This window comes from Uranotaenia lowii, chromosome 2 (assembly GCF_029784155.1).
Source record: "Uranotaenia lowii strain MFRU-FL chromosome 2, ASM2978415v1, whole genome shotgun sequence".
NCBI lineage: Eukaryota > Metazoa > Arthropoda > Insecta > Diptera > Culicidae > Uranotaenia > Uranotaenia lowii.
The window spans coordinates 312,116,241-312,134,597 of NC_073692.1; the positions used below are offsets into that span (position 1 = coordinate 312,116,241).

The 18,357-nt window shown below is 37.8% G+C and overlaps 1 protein-coding gene across 3 annotated transcripts in view; it reads right to left on the reverse strand.

The window, feature by feature from the left end:
- Nucleotides 1–18,357, reverse strand: part of LOC129749185 (zinc finger protein jing homolog) — a 313,131-nt gene that overhangs the window by 125,459 nt on the left and 169,315 nt on the right. Inside the window, exon 1 of one of the 3 annotated variants that reach the window (XM_055744112.1) lies at nt 10,738–10,914. The exons of the other annotated variants lie outside the window; for them this stretch is intronic. The gene's annotated coding sequence lies outside the window, so the exon portion shown is untranslated. Of the gene's footprint in view, nt 1–10,737; nt 10,915–18,357 lie in introns of those variants that run through there. 3 annotated transcript variants of the gene reach the window in all.

Sequence of the window (18,357 nt, forward strand, 5' to 3'; positions counted from 1 at the left end):
ACTCAGCAAACATTTTTGTATCTTTATTCTTATGCTGTTTTGATATACGTTTCATATACATTATAGAAAAATCGTATGAAAATTGGAAAACAGCATTTACATCCCAAAGTGGAGGCAATATACATACACACATTTCATTTCACTCTTAAGCGACGAAAACTAAGCCAGTCGCGCGTTATCCGACACCTTATTCGTACCTATCGAAAGAATGCAAGAGAGCGCAAGATTTTGCTCTCATAGCCTTTAAACCGTTACCAGCGAAAATATTTCCCAGTTCTCTCTTTGATCAATATTACTCAATTTGATCAATATTACTTCGGTACAACTCGATTCAATGTTACTCAATCCCCATCTGATTTTAGCCATCTGGATGCACTGCTGGTTGCAGAGAGAACATGACGATGATTTTCTCAGTTGAAGCCCGCGCAAGAGCAAAATTAATTCAAAATTTCCATACATGGCAGGCTTTCTATCATATCCGATTTAAACTAACTTCAGACAACATTTTATACGATCTTTTCACTAAGCAGTTGATATAACGATTCGCAACACCATTGTTAACGATTTGAATTATCATTTCGGTTACGATTTCATGTTTGCTGGATAAGGATCAGAATTGAAATTTGAAATGATAATCACATGAAATAATTCTGAATAATTGTTCCTGTTAACAATCAGAAACTCAAATTCTGGAAATAGAAATAAACGTGATGCCTGATTTTTTTTATTGATGTAACTTATCACACAAATCTAACGGTCACGTTATGTGAACAGCAAACCGTTCAAGGCCAGAGGAATACCAATCTCGGCGCTAGTTTAAACATTAAACAACCTACAAAAACTAGAAGGGAAAAAAAAACTTCATACGATCGCACGTATGATTCTACCAATCTCAATCTATGCATCTATGCAGCACCGGCATCATAGATACACGAGGGTAGAGGTTCAGATAGCAAAACATATAATGACGATAATGATCGTAAAATGGCAACAGTACAATGATTGAAGTGTGGGTAGATCGAGTTGCTGGATATTTATTTTTTTTTTGTTGCATGATAGTTAATGCTACTTAGCTATTCGTGGCCGTACCCACACACTTCTTGGACGATGGACATTACTTGCTGAAGCCGGTGCACTTGTTGATTGGACTAGAGCTGGGGAAACTCGAGGTCAAGCGAGAACTGCATTTGGTGGATGCCTGCGGAGAATGATCTTCAAGAATGGAAACCAGCAAAATTGAAACTAGGAAACGGAAACCGAGACCCAGATGAGGAATGGACTCCCTTCCACTTCTGGATTCCGAAGTGCAGTTTAATGTATGATGTCATAAAACCTTCAGGTTTTCAATCAACTGCTCCCCCCCGAGTTCGTTGCAGCTTTTTATGGCAGCTAACAAGGTGATAATCATTAGATAGATCATCATCGACGTTGCTCTTCGTGCTAAAGTAATCAAAAAGTTTGCCAACTTAGACGTGGTAGGTTCACTCGTTTCCGTAAGGGTTCAGGTTAGGTTTAACTTTATATTCTGGCCGACACCTCTACAACCCTTCCTCCGAATATAGCAAACACCGTCTGTCTGTCTAGAGGGCAAATGCAGTTGGATCCTACCAAGAGCCAGGTTGAGTGCCCAGATGATTATTCCATACGTAGCTGCTGCTTATTGCTTTTTTTTGCTCACTTGCTTGCTTGTTTGCAGCCTAATGGATTTGCGATGCATTCTTCCTTTATTTTTACTTGAGAGTTTTTGTTTCCTTCATCATCCGTAGACATCAATTTTGTTGATTCACGATGCAGTGCTTAAAGTTCATGGAGTTGCATTCAAGCATTCAGGGGGAACTTACCAAGCGTAATGAAAAATTAAATATGAAGACTTAGTCCTACCTGAACTTTTGTATGGTGAATGTATTTGATGTTCCGATCGATTCATACCTGCAAAGATAAAAAAAACAGTTATTAGTTAAAATGCGAACTCCAAATAGATACAATTTTTCGAAAATACAGTACATAATTATTATATAAACAAGACCTTTTTCCTTGAAAAAGGACGTTGACCAAAAATCGAAACGGCAGAATTTATCTTTTTGATGTATACAAAACATTCGAAGCAATGAAGAAAGTTTGTATTAATTTGTGATCTACAACTGTTTGGATTTACCAAATTAAAACCTTATCCATTATCATTTGTCTTGGTACATCTGAAATGATCACTTTTTCAAAGGTGATGGGAAGTATTAGAGAAACATGAGATATCAAAAAAAGAGAGAATATATGCCGTAAATATCATAAATTTCTCGAAAAAGATACAACGTCTAACCGGCAAAACTTGAACTTGCAACTTTCGCTTCAAGTCCTGTCGGTGAGTAGTTGTATCTTTTTCGAGAAATATATGATAAATCTGTTCAATGAAGTCTAGTCGAAACGGGTCGAAACAAGTAGAAATAGATTGACAGTTGATCATCTGTCTCTTTCCAATTGAGTTCGACCGATTTCTACCAGGTCGAAACTAATCCTACTGTCGAGCTGGATTGGTTTCGACTAATTTCAACTTGCTCCATTGAACAACGACCAGACCTGTTTCGACCAAAACATTGGCTCGTTGAACATCTACCAGTTGACAGAAACCAGTTGAAACCGATTTTTTTTCAACAGTTGAACGAAGCTGATATTTACGGCTTATGTTCTCTCTTTCTTGATATCTCATGTTTCTCTAATACTTCTCATCACCTTTGAAAATGTGATCATTTTCAGGTAAGAAGATGTACAAAGACGAATTCAAAACATTAGATTTGAGTAGATTATCATATTTACCCAACAATCTAATCCGGTTTCTACTTTTTTCAAACCTTACAAACCTTCCTAGAGGATTTTCCGCCATATGATCATTTGAAACTTACGACACTACAGGGCCGGAAATTCTCAAAAGTCCTGGTGATTATACATGCCTGATGAACTTACAAGTATAATGGCTTTACACGCCTGAGAAGTTACTGGACTTTTGAGGCCCGAAAAGCTTGAACTGCCCAACGATCTGAAGATATCTGACGACCTAAGGAGACCCTGCGACCTTTAGATACCTGATGATCTTAAGACGCGAGATGACATTGAAAGGTCAGACGACCTTAACGTATAAAGAACCAAATACAAGATATCCCGTAATTTATTTCTTTTGAATTGTATTTTGGAACCTTTACTTTGTTAACAGTACCTAAACAAACCTAACGACTTTAAGAGGCCTAACGACCTCAAAAGGCATGAATATCTTAAAGGGCCCGACAGCCTCAAACGGCATGACGAATTAAAGAGATCTTACAATTTCCATATGTTAATGGCTTTGAATCGTGATCACGGCCCAAAAAAACCAATTTTGCCATTTCCGAAGACTCAACATGACTAAGAAACAAAGAGATGAAATGAAAAACTCGGTAAACACCTTGAAAAGCATGAGGGCCCAGACGACCTTAACAGGTTACAAGACCTCAAGACTTGGCGACCCTCAGGGGGCCTAGTAGTTTTCATGAGGTCTCACAATCTTGAAAGTCCTGTCATCCTCAAGAATTCTGATGACCTTAAGAGACCTGACTACCTTAGAAGGTCTTTCTCATGAGGTCTTTGACATTGAATTAAATTTCCTTTCGACTTTAAAGATGAATTCCTATACGAGGTTCCATGTTTTAATCAGAACACACAATCTTTATTTGTCCCAGGTTCAGATCAAGACATTGAGCTTAAAGTTCGATGTGAGGCCTTAATACTGCCTGAACTCCTGCCTTCCTGAGTTCCGTAAGCCGTTTTGAATCCTATGAGCTATCTGACACGCTAAGTGTAGTCTAAATTTCTTTAAGCAGTCTGAGCTTCAACCGTGATCAGAATTGCTATGCTTTTATGAGCTGCCTTAAGTATCAATTTGCTGCCTGTTGTACTGTGTATTCATTTTAAGTCTTGTAATTTCTGAAGTACTGCATGTATTTAGTGTGAAGTCCTTAGTGCGGCATGAATTACTATAAACGGTCTTGGTTTGAATTGGTAATTTGAAGCCCTATTAGGAGTCATGTCTTGTTTGTGGTCAGAAGTTCATGTGCGATTTGAAGTTTTAGCGGCTGAACTCCTATAGGTAATATGTGAGCTGAGTTCCTATAAGTGATCTGAATTCCTTCGGACAGCCTTAAACTCCAAGTTAAACGTGTTGAGTTTAAAAGCATTAAGAACCGCGCATAAATCTAAACCCCAAAACACCTAAATTAGGCAGTCTCTATCTCAGAAACTACTGGACCATATTCTACAAATTTAGTACCTTTGAGTTATCGACAGTGTTATATACAATTATGCTGGATAAGAATTTGTTTTAATATGTATCACATTTCAATAATGCTTCTCAGAGAAGCGCACTCTCGTCAGGCGTATCTCGTATTTGGTTCGCAATTTGTAAACTACCTGAAGTGAGTCATGTAAGCGGTCTGAAGTCCTTCTATATGCCTCTGCGTTTTGATTAGCTATCTGATGTCCTGTGTCCAGTGATGCCAACTGTTTTTCAGAAATGTCTGGAAGATTTTGAAAAAAATGTCTGGAAAAGTCTGGATGGCTAACTTTATAGGTGACGACCTTTTTTTTTTGTTTTGGTCGGCAGATCGCGATATTGTAGTCTAGGGGTCAATTCTCATTACTTGAAAATAATCAATGTCTGAGTCTATGTGCACTGTGATGTGAACGAAAGGAACAACTGAAAGCTTAGACCCCTTTCAGCTGTCAAAATAACTTCTTATTCTGCTTCACAATAAATTCAGTGTTGCCGTTTTTTATTAAAACGTTGAACTTATAGACATTCCTGGACAAATCTGGATAATTTATGAAAAGTCTGGACCAGACAACATGAGGTCTGTACTTCTGTATGGCACATAAAAATCTGGAAGATTCCAGAAAAATCTGGAAGGTTGGCAACGCTGCCTGTGTCTGTCTGGATCTTAAATATTAACAACACAACGCTGTCAAGTTTTTCCCAGCAAACATTCAAGGAGGTACATCGCAGGAACAACACAATTATTCAAACAATTAAACCAGATGAAAAGATTGTATTGAACTTACCAAAATAGCATATAGCTACAAAAGTAGAGGCAATATATCTACAATGACATTTCCCCGACCGAGATTTGAACTCCAGTCCTCCAAGTTCGCAGTCCGGTATATTACCACGGTGCCAACTCATCAGTTGATATGATGCACGCTATAGCTATATAGGTGAGATTTTATTTTTACGAACCGGTCAAAGGAAGAAAGGGAGAGTTTGGATAGAGTTTCAATCGATGGACCGACTCAAATCGTAAATGTCGAATAAACATATTCCCAACTTTTTGGAGACATATTTACGAATTGACTAAACTACTATCCGACTCAAGTATTTTTGGGCAAAGAATGTCGTAAATGAATGGTAGAAAATCACTCAATACCAACTCTTTTACGATGGTTAGTGAAAATGTCTTAATATTCGATTTGGATTATCATTTATATTACGATTTCATGTTAGCTGGGTTGCATGTTTGAATATAAAGAACCTAGCTATCACCAAAACAACGTGTCCCATTTCTAGATCAGTGGCTTTAGTTCCGATCGTTTATAAGTCAAGGACCCCAAAAATCTGTAAAGGCTTGAGAGCTCAGTCGACCTTAAGACCACATCCAAAAAGTTCTGGCGACCTCAACAGTTTTGATGACCTTATGAGGTCTGACAACCTTCGAAGGTCTAAGGTCCTTAACAACGAATTTCTTTGCGAGTTTCTTTGTTTTTGGCAAAACATGCAATCCTTATTTGTTTAATATTGGGACAGGATGTAGTGCGTAAAGTCCCAAGTGAGGCCTATATTACTGAAGCCCTTGGTTATGCCTGAATTCCTGTGATCCTGATTTCCGTAAGTCGTTTTGAATTTTGACGTCCTAAGTACAGTCTGAAATTCCCTTAAGTAGTCTAAAGTTCAGCTCTGATACCTTTTGTGTGGCCAGAATTCCTATGAGGCATATAAACTTCTGTTGAGGATTGAATTGCAATGCTAAAAAGCATTTAAGCAGCCTGAGGTTCAATATGCTGCCGGAAGCACTGTGTTTCTTTATTATCCTGTAAGTGGTCTAGAGTTCGGAAGTTTGAAGTCCTCAGAACGGTCTTAATTCCTATAAACAGTCTTACTTCTCTGTGAAACTTGAAGTGTTATAAGCTTTTAGAAATCATGTGTGTGACCAGAAGTCCTATGTGTGACATGAAGTTCTATAAGCGGTCCAAAGTTCTACGAGGGGCATAAATTGCTTTTGGCCCTGCGTGCCAACCTTAATCTAGCGATCGGAAGTTATGCAATCCGAAGCCCTAAATGCTGCCTGAATTCCTTTAAATGGTTTGAATTTCTTCAGACAGCCTTAAGTTCCAAGCTAGTTTATAAACCTGAAGTGAACGGTCTGAAATCCTATGTGCAGTATAAAATTCTTTATGTGACCGAAAGTCCCATGCCTCCCATGTTTCATATGCGGCTTTCAGTGCTACATAAGTCTTGTAATCGATCTGAAGTCCTATATGTCTCTGCATTTCTGTAAGCGGTCTGAAGCCCTATGTCTGTTGGAATCCGAAATCTCTCGTGTGTTCAAAATCGTAATTACGAATTGAAGTACAGACCCCGTTCGTTTTTGACAACATTCGTTTTTGCCAACATTCGATTTTGGCAACATTCGATTTTGGCAACATCCGATTTTGGCACATGTGCCAAAATCGAACGGTTTTTAGAAACAACATTACAATTTAGTTTTCGTTATAACAGGACCAATTCAAATCAGACAAATACCACTATAACGTTTTTGTGTTCTGAGATGATGATAAAATGAAACAATAAAAACAAATTTTCTTTAAAAATTTATTAAGTACAATGTACTTGACAAAAAGATGAAAAATTCAAAAAGTTAAAAAACAAAATTCAAACAAAAGACTGAAAATGACTAAAAACAACTAAAAGATGATGAAGAACGAAAAAACAGCAAATATGACAAATGAATACAAACATTATAAACAAAACAAGATAAGTGCAAAATGCATCAAAAACATGATGAAAAAAAAAATTACTAGAAATGGTCGGAAAATGTTTGAAAATAACGTTTTTGATAATAATATTAGTCATTTGGTAAAAATAACTGATAAAAAAGTGGAGAAAAAAACCGTTCGATTTTGGCAACATTCGATTTTGGCAACACAAAATGTACGAGCGTGTTGCCAAAATCGAACGGGGTCTGTAATAAGATCTACCCTACCAAAAGTTTAATGTAAATACTTTATTTTCTTCAGCTACATATGAAGTCTTAAACATGGTATGTTTTTAGGTGCGGCCTGAATTTCTATAAGCTGTCTGAAGTTCTAGATGTGACCTTAATTTACATTAACTGTTTAAAACATTTTCTGTAGCCTTTAAGGCTTATGTTAGGCATGAACTTAAATCAACGAACAGTGGGGATTTCTTATCAAAAAAGCTACCTATTCCTGAGACGATCGCCTAAACTGTACTAAATTCTGGAAAACTATAAATTCTTATAAAAAAAACACGAGGAATCGAATGGTCTGCACTGTTTTCTGATGAAATAACTTTAAACGTCTCATTTAACCAGATGTCCCCTATTTTTTGGGTGTAAAGGTATAATTCCGATTGTAGCAATCTGCTTTGCAACAAAAAATCATACAGACTATACTTATTTGTGTAAAAATGACGGCTTAATCGATTGGTGTACCTAGATTTTGTTTTTACAACGACAAGTGGCTCATTTTGCATCGTTTCCCCGGAACTTAACATTTTTTTCAAAGAAATTCAGTCAAACAAAGTGTAATAGTGTAATCCAACAATTTTTGATCATGAATGATCATTGTTGGTAGATTTATTCATCCTCTAGCTTATCGTGTCGCTTTTTTGCACTATAATTAATAGAAACGGCTAAATATCCCCAACTTCTGCTAGCTTTTTTAAATTTGTGCATAAATTTCACTGTAACTATCGAGCAATTCACATACCAAATGGAAAAATCAAGTGATTTAGTGTTAAATTTGTCGCTGAATCGAGTGGTGTACACCGCTTAGTGTGCTACAATCTGAACCTTTACGTAAAAATAGGGAAAATCTGAAAAAATGAGACGTTTAGAGTCATTTTATCAGAAAGCGGTGTAGACCATTCGATTCCTCGTGTTTACATAAAGAATGGTTGTTTTTTCAAGCGAGACGTTCTTGCCTGAATCGGGTACCTTTTTTGGCTCGAAAATCCCTACTGTGCAACGACTCAACTTTTGTTTTAATTAGTTTTGGCGGACCGCTCATATAGTAAACACAATTCTTTAACCTCACTTAACTTAAGGGCAGTTCGGAGCATGGCACAAAAATTCAGAGCCAGTTTTGAAAAAAAATGGGTGCATGCTTTAAGCCATTCAAAATCCTACAAATACTCTGTAGCGCCAAGGGTTGAAGTCCAATGAATATCCTGAAGTCCTACTTATATGCAGACTAAAGACTGTGATCAAATAGAAACTTTGAGTGATCTGAAGTGTTATTAGCAGCCAAAAGGCTTATGCGTGTGAATTTCTACAAGCTGCCTTAAGTTCGAAGTGCTACCTAAAGTCTTTCGTTCCTGAAGTTCTGTGAGTGATGTGGAACCTATACCAATTTTAAATGCCTATTTCCAATCTATAGAATCATTTGGGAGACTAGAAACTATAATTGTTCCTAGAGCGGCTTAAAGCCCTCTTTACTGGACGTACAATTCTTGTGAAGCCTGAATCTCTAGAAGCGGTTCAAAGTTTTATGTGCCCCCTCTTTTATTTCTTCAAGTTTAATGTAACTGTGTGCATAACATCCCTGAAAAAGGCTAATCAGCCGGAAAATATAGGGTGTCCCAGTTGTCTAAGGACGATTCAAAATTAACAGGATTAACACAATTGAGGGGCATATCCCATTTTTTCTTCACTGTTATGTTCTCTATAGTATTTTTTTTACAGTGATTCAATATCAGATTAGATTCAAGTCAATCGTTGGCCAATAGTAAAATTTTTGTAAGGAGATTTTTCCAGTATTTTTCGATAGAATCAGGCTTTACATGTTTTAAATACGGTTTGGTATGGGCCCAAAATGTTTCAATCGGTTTCGCTTGAGGACAATTTAGCGGATTCATCTCCTTTGGTACGATCTGAACTTTGTTGGATTGGTACAAAGCCATCGTGTCAATTGAATCCATGAACTGATGCCAAATCTTACCTTGGCACGATGGACGGTGGATGAACTGAGGCAGTCTTTCTACTGGGCGTAGCACGCACTTTCCGGTCCAAAGTTTTGTCCACCGGACTCGGTATACACTCAGATTTTTTTTAACGAAGTTGCTTTCCTCTCCATACTTCCGAATCGCATTTTAGATCGCTCTAATGCTCACTTATTCCATTTTTGCCAACTAACTCAGCAAAATGTTGGGGAAAGTACAACATTTGTGCAAGATATTTTTTAACTTTCCCGGGAAAATGCTTCTTATTTTCACGAAAATGATGAATACTGGAGCTCACGATACACAGAGTTTTAAGCTGGATTTAAACAACAACACACAGCAGTAATATGCTGTTTAAAAGTCACCTGGAATAAGCAGGGTTGCATCAAAATCGTGCCTAGATATCATGGGGCACCCTATACATCTCGCTTACCAGAAATACAACAAATTGTAAGCATGAACAGAGCAAAGTAGTTTAAAATCAAGAAATCTATTTCTATAATCCGATGTCCGCGAGTTCGAGCCCAAGAGTAAACATCGAACACAGTTGTACCGGATAGTTCTTCAATAACGTTCCGCCAACTGCAACGTTGATAAAGTCGCGAATGCCATAAAGATGGTAAAACGACTATAATCGAAACAAAAAAAAAATATTTCTATAATAAAGACACAAAACATCGATGATTAAGGGCAGCAAAAGTCTTTTTTAAAAAAAAGCTTGAAAATAATGTTTAAGCAAATTGCTACTAGATTACCCCAGCCACATCCAGCGATTGATTTAAAATGAAGGCACAAAACCGACGAACCGTTTCCATGGAACTAGAAAGTTACGATGTGATTTTTTTTAGCAACTTGTTAATTTATGGATACCGACCGCAGTTAAAAGAATACATCTCTCCAGCTCATAAAAACACCAACCCGACCCAGGACAGACGGGAAAATGGTCAATGATTTTCACAAAAGGAAGCCGGGATCTCCCGCGATAATGAGTTCAGCAGCAGCAGCAGCCCCAGGAGACCACCCCGGTAGCCTGCAGCAAGCAGCTCAATTCCAGTAACCATACATAGGACTTCCCACCTATGGAGCGAGATCGGTGCGGCAAGACAAAGAATTGAACGACCACCACACGCGGTTCGGGTCTCTTCTATTCCGTTCGGATGATGTTGAGCCACCAGCCGGAGTGCAAGAAACAAAAAAAAGCGAAAATCCACAATATGAGCCCACACGTACATATAGGCAAACTTCGGTTTTGCCACATTAGTTTCAGTTGCCACGAGATTTATCGCTTGTCTATACAAAGAGTCCGTGGCCCGGTGTCCAAGTTTGCGCGGCACAAACCGAGTAGTGACTGATGCCCATAAATCCCCGTTTTACCGTCCCTTTGTGAGTTGTCGCTTGGCGACACTCTAACTAAAGGAACACCAACAATAACAACAGCCGCAGCAGCAGCTTCAACGGCAACAACAAAAAGGGTTACAACTCACCTGAGAATTGCTGTGCCTCCTAGATCATGCAGTTGTTGGCCTCCAAAGTGGCAAAGTAGGCAGACAGGCAGTAGGTAATAGAACGCTTAAATCACCGAGCTTCTCGATTAGCTGTCAATATAAGTAGCGAAGGGCTGAGGCGAAGGATGGTGCAGGATATGGACCACCGGATCCAGCGCTAATCCCGAAAGCTTTGACACACTTCGCGAACAACACTTACGGTTTGACTATCCACGTGAAGTACTAGCACCAAAAGAAACAAACCGCCAGGCAGCCGTTGGTTCCCATCCATCCATTTACCTAGATGTTAGGTAGGTATTTGCGAATTCATAACAACGCACGCGAGTCGGACAGCGAAATCAAAAATAAAAACAAATAACGCAAAAAAGTGCATCCCGATCGACCAAAAAACCCTGTTTTCCGTTTCTTTCCGTACACACAGTAGGCCGAGATGGAGCTTCACATGTGTTGAGCAAGCAACGAAGAAAACCAAATCAAACAAAAATCGCACATTCAGTGTGAGTTGTGAGCAAGCCAAGTGAAGAGACGCAAAGAGGCTTGCCGAAAAATGAGAAAACCGACCACATGCTGTCGCACGTACCTACCAATCCAAGCCATGTTCCAAAATCAAACGAGCACGTTGCATTGCGACTAACCCCCTGAAGTTGCTACATGGGGTATATGAGAAGACATAGGCAGGAAGAGGAAAAGGGGGTCACCACCATACGGAAGGTTGGAGCATTTGCACCGCGCGAGACCGCTCGCTCATTAATCTCAGCTCAAACTCGAGCGGTGGGCAGTGGGGCCGAGATTGACTTCGTTTACGGTATGATCGGTACAATCGGTTTAGGGAATACTTATTATCAACTCACTGGAAGATGAGTAAGTTTTAAGCAAGAATTCGGATTTAATACTACCATCAAAAGATTCTGCTAAACGCTTATTTCTATCCAATTCTTCCGTGTACAAAATTTTAAATAGTACATAGTTTCTAACACAGAAAAATAAAAAGGGGATTTTTAAGAAGAAGTCTCAAAGCTTTCTTCTCAATCTTGAGACTTACAAAATAAATTATTATCTTATCAAACTTTTATAGAACTGTTTCAAGGTATTTTTGGAAGTTGAAGTTGCGACAAAGACCTCTAGCCAGTTTTTTTGAACGACTTTACAGGCCAGCCGACCTTCAGGTATTTGACGACTTAAGGCTACTTGACAATCTTTGGAGAATTGACGATATTGAGAAGCCTTATTACCATTTATACGCCTGATGAACTTACAGGCCGAAAATCTTGTACGCATGACGGCTTTCTAGGCCAATTAACCTTTAGAGACTGGCCGACCTTTAGAGACTCTATGATTATACGAAAAGCATGATGATTTTACTAAGCCTTCAGGAAACCCCTGAAGTGTCCTGATGATCTTAAGAGTCTTGACTAGCGATTAACCTCGTACGATCTCAAGATGTCTGACGACTGTAGATTTTCTCACGATTTTACAGATAAAACGGCATTATGAGTTTGACGACTATATACAGGGCGGACGACCTTTTAAGCCTGACGAACTTATGAGCCTTAATGACCTTATAAGTCTGCGAACTCATGAGCCTGACGACCTTATAAGCCTGATAACCTCATAAACTTATAAGCCTGATGATCTTATAAGCCTGACAACCTTATAAACCTGATGACCGTATAAGCCTGAACACCTAATAAGCATGAAGATCTTGCAGGTCTGGTTACCCTTCAATGCCCACCGACCTAAAGTTTAATGACCGACCTCAAAAGACCTCACGTCACGTCACCTCACGCATCTATTTATATGGATTTATTTTTTTATTTTTACAGTATTCCATCTCACGACATAGCTTGATGAACATACCTTCAAAATACCTCACGATCTTAAGAGGCTTGTAAACCTTAAACGACTTGATGATCAAGAGCCTTGATGACCTTGATGAAGAGCCCTGACGAGATGAAAGTACCTGATGATCTTACAAAGCCTGAAATCTAAAGGGACCTTAAGAGGTCAAACGGCCTTTAGAAGTCTGACCCTCCCAGGCGACCTGACAAATCCAAACTCATACTTGATTTGATGCACAGTACATATACAGTAGACTGAGTCGAATTGGGATTGTTTTTGAATTTCTCAAATCCTGGGGTCTAAAAAGCTTCGTTTAGGTTCAAAACTCATCCATGATTTTTTGCAGAACTTTTAAGTAAAGTTTACATGAGTAAATTTGAACTTTTAGCTTTGCATGGAAAAATTGAATATTTTGTACTGAAAAATCAACATCATTTTTGTTTGCTTCTGTGGAATTGTGTGTGAAATTGCCACACACAAAATTTATTCGCAAAATTCGAGTTTTCATCTGATTGCCATTAAATCTTTAGGGATTGTAAACTAACTATTAAACTTCATTTTACCATTTTACTCCTATTTTTTTTTATTTATAGTCCATACGCAAATGCCCACACCTTGGCCTTAACTCCGGCCATACAATTCTGCACAACCTGTGAATCGACCGTTTTTTTGCATGTAAATCCATACTTTCTTCAGTTCCTCGACTGTTTTCACTACCTTAGTCGTTTAAGAAGGTACTGCTCCATAATCGCCAAGTACTTCTCGATGGGGCGGAGCTCTGGAGTGTTGAACATTTTCGGCACGAAATTGACCTTATTGTCCGCAGACCACTTCAGGACGTCCTTGGCATGAGGCCAAATCTGGCCAGAAGATTGTTTGGACGATGTGAGCCTTCAGGAGAGGAAGCAGCCGCTTCTGGAAGCATTCTTTCATGTACACCTGTATGTTCATCGTGCCATGGTTCACGAAAGATGAACTCCGCTTCCCGCATGTGCAGATGGCTTGCCAAACCAGGAAATTTGGACATCTTCTGAGCGCGGACATGTTCTGGAACGCTGAACTTATCCTTGGCTGTGAAAAACAGGTTGCCGGGGATCTGTTTGAAGTCGGCCTTCACATGTGTTTCGTCGTCCATGATGCAGCATTCAACTTTCGTCTGCATGTTGAGGTACAACTTCCTGGCACGGGTTTTGGCGGACTTGTTCTGCTTCTCGTCGCGATTAGGGGCCTTTTGTACTTTGATTGTTCGAAGCTCTGCCTATCTTTTGGCCTTCTGGACAAAACTTCGGCTTAGGTGCAGCTTCTTCGGGTTTCGGTTGAAGGCCCAACTACGCGGTTGTGATTTTTGGTGTTGTACGGAACACTTTTTCCTTCACTACTGGGCTTCCGATCGGTGGTCAATCATTCCTCGAACCGCGATTCCCAACGCGACTGCATTTCCGTTAGTTTTGATCACAGGACTTTAAAACTTGCAGGATGTAAACTTACACTGTGAGCTAAATCCCTCCAAATTTCCATTGAATTCTACCCAACGGTTAAAAAGTTAGAGCAATTTCATAGTGTAGCAATTTCATCGTGGACACCCTTTATGGGTTTGTGCTTATTTCTACGGCCATGATCCTGAAATTCGCCATCATTCCTGAAACTACCCCGGTTCTATCGAAGCATTTGCTTACCTTTACTTGTCTGCTGTTGTTGGTATTGCCCCACAAATTGTTTGTTTTTGTTCTGCTACTTCCGTGCCAAGAGCGGTATAGATCTTAGCAGCAGGATTAGGCAGAACAACAAAAAGCTGTTGCACCCGGCGGGGAAAGACCTAAAGGTTCGGAAAAAAGGTAAGAAATTCCCCTGCAGAAAGATTCCTATGGATGAAAACATCAACCACTGGTTAAATCTATTATATTTATAGTCGAGTGCGTAGAATCAATCATACAACTGAAGTTCAATCTATCATATTTACAGTTTATTCAGTTATACAATTATAGTTTAATCTATTATATTTATAGTTGATTGCAGAAGGTCAATCTGAAGTTTGTAGTTGAATCTATTATAGTTATAGTTAAATGCCTCAAATCCGTCGTAAAATTGTATTTGCATCTATCACATATAAAGTTGAATCAATTATACCATTATAGTTGAATCTATTATATGTATGATTGATTGCAGAAGGTTAATCAATAGTTTGCAGCAATGTTCGGAAAATCGCTCAAGAAAAGCAATCAGGATTCGTTTCATGCTAGAATACTTACAGTTCCGAGTGCTGTGATACGCACGTGGTGAACGTATCCGTTGAATGTTTGTCGAACATCAACACTAACTAGATACATAAAAATATACAATGCCCCATCGGGGAATACCGTTGCTATTCGTCACGTGGCTAATCAACGGTGATCGACATACTTGATGATAACTTTTGAACGTTGTTCCCACATTCATTCAATAACGCCTATACTCGCATCATTGTTGATAATGTTCGTTATTGATAGACGATCATTAATGTCTCAGAAGGGAAATCTGAAGGTATACCAGGACCACATGTTGAAAAAAGCCGTAGCACATGCTAGACAGTTCATTACGGTTACTTAGTAGTGATTTTTTTTTTTTTTTTTTTTAAATATGTCTTTATTTGTATCAATTCATCATTACATTTATATTACATTTTTTCATTAAATTAGGTGTTCAGCTCAATAATGAACTGTTCAGAGCCCTATAGTTAACTAGATATTAAAAATTTATTTGTAAGAATTAAATTTGCTTAGCGCAATTAAGAATTTAATGTAGGAGAACATCCTGTAATGGCAAAAATATTTTAAACTTAAAACTAAACACTATCCTAAAATTAAACTAGTTGTAAAGAGAACGAATCTCTGCGATGGAAGACTGCATCGATTTGCCTCTGAAGTTGGAGATGATTTTGTTGGCCATCTCTTCGATCGATTCAATGCCTGCAATCCGATGAAGATCTTCGGTGCTGTGCCAAGGTGGAAGCCGCAAAATCATTTTCAGAACCTTGTTCTGAATCCTCTGGATGGCTTTCTTCCTCGTCGCGCAGCAGCTAGACCAAATCGGAACTGCATACATTATCGCTGGTCGAAACACTTGTTTGTAGATAAGTAACTTATTTCGCAGACACAACTTGGATTTCCTGTTGATGAGAGAATAAAGAGATTTAGTATATTTATTACACTTAGATTGAATATCTTCAATGTGATTTTTAAAAGTAAGATTCCGATCAAGTGTAAGTCCCAAGTACTTCACGTGATCAGACCATTCTAATGAAACCCCATTAAAAGTTATGGAATGATTTTCATTAGGTTTTAAAAATTGAGCTCTTGGCTTATGGGGAAATAAAATAAGTTGAGTTTTGGAAGCGTTAGGAGAAATTTTCCACATTTTCAAGTAATTCAAAAAGGAATTTAAATTTTGTTGCAATCTACTGCGTACCACCCGTAAATTTCGACCTTTTGCTGAAAGCAAAGTATCATCAGCAAATAATCTTCTACCTTTTCCTTCTGGTACATCAGGAAGATCAGAAGTAAAAATATTGTATAAGATTGGCCCAAGTATACTGCCCTGAGGGACACCAGCTCTAATGGGTGTCCTTTCAGAGCATGCATTTTGATAGCTTACTTGTAAGGTTCGGCTAGTCAAATAATTTTGAATAATTTTGGTGAGATATACAGGAAAATCAAATCGAGCTAATTTAGCTACTAAACCTTTGTGCCAAACACTGTCAAAAGCTTTTTCAATATCAAGAAGAGCAACACCAGTTGAATAACCCTCAGATTTGCTAGCGTTAATCATATTAGTTACACTCAAAAGTTGATGTGTAGTAGAATGTCCATGACGAAAACCAAATTGTTCATCAGGGAAAATAGAATTCTGATTAATGTGAATCATCATTCTATTCAAAATAACTCTCTCAAATAGTTTACTTAAAGATGGAAGCAAACTAATTGGCCGATAACTTGAAGGCTCTGAAGCACTTTTTCCAGGTTTTAAAATTGGAGTTACTTTGGCATTTTTCCATTTATTGGGAAAATAAGCCAAGTGAAAACATTTATTGAAGATTTTAACTAAAAAATTTAAAGTGCTTTCAGGCAACTTTTTAATAAGAATATAGAAAATCCCATCTTCCCCTGGGGCTTTCATATTTTTAAATTTTTTGCAAATCAATTTAAGTTCATCAATATTTGTCTCACAAGAACTTTCAAATACATTTTGTTTAGAAAGAATATCATCAAATTCAAGGGAAATTTGAGCATCAATTGGACTTACAACGTTTAAATTAAAATCATGAGCAGACTCAAATTGTTGGGCCAATTTTTGAGCTTTTTCTGCATTCGTTAAAAGAAGTTTATCCCCGTCTTTCAAAGTAGGAATTGGCTTCTGGGGCTTTTTCAGAATTTTAGTTAATTTCCAAAATGGCTTTGAGTAGGGTTTTATGTCCTCTACTGCTTTGGCAAAATTTTCATTACGAATGAAATTTAAACGACGTTTGATCTCTTTTTGAAGGTCGCAATAAATAAATTTCAAATAAGGATCCCTAGTACGTTGATATTGGCGTCGACGAATGTTTTTCAGTCGTATCAAAAACTGAAGATCATCATCAATTAAAGGTTGATTAAATTTATGTTTAACTTTGGGTATTGAAGCGGCTTTAGCATTGACTATTGAAGTTGTCAAATTTTCTACAGCCAAATCAATATCTTCAATTGAATTCAGTGGAACGTTTACATCTAAATTACGTTCAATAAAATTCCTATATCGCTCCCAGTCAGCTTTTTGAAAGTTAAAAGTTGATTTTAAAGGGTTTTCAATGGGACTTTGGGATAAAGAAAAAGTTACTGGAAGGTGGTCTGAATCGAGGTCCGCATGAGTAACTAATTGACTACAATGCTCGCCTAAATCCGTTAGAACCAAATCAATTGTGGAAGGATTTCTAATCGAAGAGAAACAAGTATGCCCATTAGGATATTCAACAGTGTAATAACCTGAAGAGCAGTCATTAAATAAAATATTCCCATTTGAATTTGATGAAATATTATTCCAAGATCGGTGTTTTGCATTAAAGTCACCAATAACAAAAAATTTAGATTTATTTCTGGTGAGTTTTTGTAAATCTCCCTTCAAAAAATTTTTCTGTTCACCGCTGCATTGAAAAGGCAAATATGCGGCAATAATTATAATTTTCCCCATAGAAGTTTCTAATTCAATTCCAATTGTTTCTAAGACTTTTGTATTGAAAGAAGGAAGAAGTCTAAATTTGAGACGACTATTGATGACAATAGCTACACCCCCACCTTGTCGATCAAGTCGATCATTTCGCAAAATTTTAAAGAAAGCATTGCTTTTCAAGTTATTGTCTGGCTTTAAAAAAGTTTCAGTGATGGCAGCAATATGTATGTTTTGAGTTTTCAAAAATAAAAAGAATTCATCTTGGTTAGCCAGCAAAGATCTAGCATTCCAATTCATAATATTTAAACATCTATTTGGATCCATGAGGGAATCGTAAAGTCATAATAATTTTGTTAGCATAATTAAAAGAAGTTTGGAAAGCTTCAAACATTGAATTTGCTTTCAACATAAGTTGCATCATTTCCATTAAATTTTGATGCAAAAATTTTAATTTTTCCTCAGTAATCTCACCCAAATCAACAAAATTGTTAGGATCAGAAAATGAAAGAGAAGAACAAGTATTTGAATTTCGGGGATTTTCCCAAGCCTTCGCATGAACGTTGAGACTTGGTTTTTTCCCAT